The 4911-nt window shown below is 37.1% G+C and overlaps 1 non-coding gene across 1 annotated transcript; it reads left to right on the top strand.

The window, feature by feature from the left end:
• Positions 1–301: 301 nt before the first annotated feature.
• LOC118660928 lies at positions 302–408 on the top strand. The gene has a single exon (XR_004969092.1). It is a non-coding gene; the product is annotated as a U6 spliceosomal RNA (small nuclear RNA).
• Positions 409–4911: the final 4503 nt, after the last annotated feature.

The following is a 4911-nucleotide window of genomic DNA, read 5'->3' as shown; positions in this document are numbered from 1 at the left end:
GTTCTCCAGAGAAACAAAACAAATATCTTATTGTATATGTATACATTATATACTTACTATATATGTATATGCTATATATAGGCTCCTTCCATAAGGGAGGAGCCAATATGTAGTTCAAGTCCAAAGAGGTGAGGTTGCAGATGAAATCTGAAGGAAGTCTGCTGGAAAATACCCCCTTGCTTGGGATGCTCAGCCTTCCATTCTATTTAGATCTCCAACTGATTAGATGAGGCCCACCTGCATTATAGAGGGCAATCTGCCTTTCTCAAAGTCCACCAATTTAAATCTAAATCTTATTCAAGTGCTCGCTTCGGCAGCACATATACTAAAATTGGAATGATACAGAGAAGATTAGCATGGCCCCTGCGCAAGGATGACACGCAAATTCGTGAAGCGTTCCATATTTTTTTTTAAAAAATAAAATAAATAAATAAATAAATAAATAAATAAATAAATAAATAAATAAATAAATCTTATTCAAAACACCTTCACAGAAACATCCAGAATAGGTCCAGCCAAGTTAACACATAAAATTAATGATCACACCCGGAGAGTAGGATCCCACAAACTCACGTTAGGAAATACAGCTTTAGCTGGATTATAGGCAATTGAAACTCTTGTCTCCCTAAATATCTTGATTAACTGATAGTAATAGACTGTAATTGTGGGACGATAGAATGAGCACTGGACGTGGCGTAAAAGAAAACGTATATTATCCTGGCTCAGCACTCTAGTAACTTTGTGGTTTAATAAATAATTCAAACTCCATTGTCAGGTTTGTTATATGTGAGCTGAGAATCATCAAACCTGTATCAAAAGTTGTAGAGTTAAATAAGGAGACATGTGAAAGTGTTTGATACATAAATTGAAAAAAGTGTTTCACAAAGCAATCATAACTCCAAAATACGACAATGCCAAAGTATATCTCTGGAAGTCAACACACTTTGCATTATTTTAATATTACCAAAATGGGGTATAAGTTAAACCATATAAAATGGACAACGGTTAACAGTTTTTGAGTTATAAGAATGACAATTTCATATGGCTTATCCTAATATTATAATTTGACTAGAAGGTAACATGCAGAGTTATATTTGGGATTATTGCTAACAAACTTGTTATTGCCAGCTAGAACTTGATATACCCCATTTGTCTCTACTACAAAGAAAAATTATTTTGGGATAGGATGACCCAGAGTACCTGTGAAACACAACAATAACAGAAAAATATTGATCATTTATTTGAGTTGAAAATTTTTAAAAATATCTCTTTTATCTAGTTTTTTATTCTTAAGGTGGATTCCAGGAAATGGTTATGAGAGCTATGAGAAGAAAATAATTTGTTTTCTAACAACCATGCTGGTTTCCTACTGGTCTTTGAACACACCAGGCATGTGCCTTGATACCTTCCATGTACCTGCTTGGTTAACATCTCGTCTCCTCCAAGTCTTTGCTCAGATCTCACCTTCTCATGGAGGCCTAGCTTCTCTTTAATGAATAGTCAAAACATGTTGCTGATTGACTAGGAAAAGATAGTTGGGTTCAGATTCAAAGGGACAGCAAGAAAGAAAGACAGCCGAAACCGGTTTGGCTCAGTGGATAGAGCGTCGGCCTGCGGACTGAAAGGTCCCGGGTTCGATTCCGGTCAAGGGCATGTACCAGGGTTGCGGGCACATCCCCAGTGGGAGATGTACAGGAGGCAGCTGATCGATGTTTCTAACTCTCTATCTCTTTCCCTTCCTCTCTGTAAAAAATCAATAAAATATATTTTTAAAAAAAAGAAAAGAAAGAAAGACATATAGTATCAAAGCAATGAATTAAAGATTTCGTTTTAAATTTCTGTTCTTAATTTGTGGAAAACGCTGCTTAAATGCTATAAGAGGCTGAAGTCAGAATCTGAAGTGATAGTTGATGAAATCTCTGCAGAATGAACCCATTTTCTGAAATGAGATCCCGAGAGAAATGGAGGCTATGAATCTATTGCCAAGGCCAGTTCATCTGAGCCACTGTGGCCAATCTATTTCTCTGTGTGGTTTTTTTGTTTTTGTTTAATTCAGTATTCCAGAGTAACGGGATTAGACATGCCATGGTTCCGTTTTTTTCACCTTAAATTGCTAATGTGGTCATAACTTATAAAAATATTCTTGGACCTAACCAATGAATAGAGAATGTAATATCACAGGCCAAATTTAAAGATCGGGGCAACCACAAACCATGATGGAGGATGCTACTAATGTGACTAACTCATCTGGCAGGAAATATAGGACTCAGTGCTCCAAATCACAGGGCAAAGATCAACCAGACACAATCCACAAATTTAAGTCACGGAAATTGTGCCTAAGCTGAAGCGAAGCAGAAACAATTGCCTGGTTAATTCAAAGAGGATGCTTTCAATGATATGATGAAGAGAGGGCAGTGGTACCATGTTACAGCCTCTGTGGTACATATTCTGTATCTGGTAACTTGCTGAATCTCCACAACAACTCTGTGAGGTAGGTACTAAATGAGTCCCCTTCCACAGATGAGAAAACTGAGTGGTGGAGTGTAAGAAACTTGTTCCAGTTTTCACAGCTTAAAAGCCAGGATTTAAACCCTGGTGTCTGTAACTTAGGAACTCATGTTCTTATCAATTTACTCTCACCGTTATCACATTCAAATGAGAAAAAAATGATTCATTAGGATACTATTGTATGCAAACTTTACAGATATCACATTAAATAGTCAAGACACTGCTAATTATTAGGCAAAACTTCTTAATCTCAAGAAATATGAAAAAAACGTTTAAGGTCTTTCTTTGTTCATCCTTGCAGGGGTGGGGAACCTTTTTTCTGTCAGGGGCCATTTGGATATTTATAACGTGATTTGAGGGCCATACAAAATTACCAACTTAAAAATTAGCCTGCTATATTCATTCAAACATTTAATTAACTCACCCCTACTGCCTTGGCAGGGCCAGACCAAACTATTTTGTGGGTCTTATGGGCCCATGGGCTAGATGTTCTCCACCCTTGCCTTAAAGATATAGAGCCTTATCTATAATAATAAAAGCATAATATGCTAATTAGACCAGACATCCTTCCAGACATCCTTCCAGATAACCTTCTGGACAAAGCAGGGACTGCGAGGGAAGCCCGGGTCCCGGGTGCCTGCCAGTGGCCAGAGGGATGCCAGTGCTGGCAGCCAGGGAAAGGAAGGCCTACTCTTGCATGAATTTCATGCATTGGGCCTCTAGTTCTTTAAAAAAGTGAACTTTAAGAGATGGATTAGCTGGCCTCTCCAGATTTCTTCTAGACCTGTGACTCTTTAACTTACACATTTAGAAACATAGCATCTTAGGATAACTGAACCAACCTAGCTCTAAGTCCAGTGTCACACCTTACTAGTTGTCATCAGCTACGTTGACACTGCAGATTTGGAACAAGTCAGAACAGCACAAATTCTCTGTCACTGGAAGGCTGAGGTTTGTTCCTGTCTGGAAGTTTGTCCAAGCGTGAATCCACTGATTGAGGGAGTGATTGTGGTCTGCCAAGGGTGCTGTGTAAAAAGGAAGTCGTGTCTTCCAATAGCCTTGTTTGTGTTTTTGAAAACTGTTTCAGTTTATGTCCTGTTTCCATTCCCATGCCCAGCCCTCCCAAAGTAAACAGATGACAAGTCGTGGTGGTGGGGTAGCGGTGATGCAGGGGCGGGGATGGAGGTGGAGGAAGGAAAGAGATTTCCCCAGGGCAAGAGGATTTTCAAAGAACTCAAATGCAATTTGGAAATAAACTTTAGTGCCAAAACCAGATGAGACTTATAGCATCAAGATCAGTCCAATCTAAAAGGAGAAATAAAGACTTCATGGACATTCTTATATGAAAGTCCAGCTAGCTTAGTGGCTAAAGAGGAATCATTGGCACATTAATCAGTGCACCTCCTTATTCCACTCATCCCCATCTATCTACTTCTACTCACTCAGAAAACTCATTTGTTTCTGATATTTTCTAAAGCAGACACTGAGCTGTCTTAATTCCAACTATGGTACTAAATACCCTGAACATTTACTTTTTTAAAAAAAAAGAAACAAGTGAATTGAGAAAATAAATTTCCAGAATTTTAACTAAGTCTGCAAAATAAGCCAACATTTAGAATTTCCCTTCTTTCTAAGTCTGCTCCCAAGACCTTAGTTGACCTCACTTTGATTGGAAAGTTCTCTTTCTACAAACAAGAATTAATTGTAATCCTTGATTCAGTAACATTGGGACTCACAAAAATGTCCCTCTTTATATGCCTGTGTACCAAAATACATATAACTAAAAATTGGAATAATATGTGGTCTCTCTACTTAAAAGCAAGAAACACTGTTATAGTAAATTATCATGTATATAAAAAACACTTGTCAAAAATTTAATTGATCAATATTTCAATGTCAGCAGAATAAAAAGTAAAGATATTACATGAGATGGCATAGTTCTATTGTCCAAAAGTAAAAATAATAATAATAATAACTCAAGAAGACTGGGGTGTTGATTGTTCACCACCCACATGAGTCTTCATTAATTTTCAGCTACACATCTCTTGGGTACAAATTTGTAAAAAAAATCAAGATGTTTATTGAAATGTCAAATAGTCATTTTCTTACTTGCTCCAATAAGTTACACTTTCTGATAAAAACAATTTTCTAAATCTCCAAAATACAAGTATTTTCCTAAGTAATTTGAAGTTCCCCTGGGGCAGAGACAAAACAAAATATTTGAATCTGAACCAAAGGAACATGGATTAGCATTTCCTCAAATATCATGTTCAAATATTACATTTAAAGGAAAGCTATGCCCAGGGGCCATGGTTCAGTAGTCTTTAATGGTTATAATCATTGGTTGATAAATTATGTGATAGTTTATTATATATATTCCCTCCACAGCCAATAAGGAGGGAA

Source organism: Myotis myotis, unplaced genomic scaffold (genome assembly GCF_014108235.1).
Source record: "Myotis myotis isolate mMyoMyo1 unplaced genomic scaffold, mMyoMyo1.p scaffold_m19_p_7, whole genome shotgun sequence".
NCBI lineage: Eukaryota > Metazoa > Chordata > Mammalia > Chiroptera > Vespertilionidae > Myotis > Myotis myotis.
The sequence above is the reverse complement of the archived record's forward strand: the minus strand, read 5'-3'. Positions and strand labels throughout refer to the sequence as shown.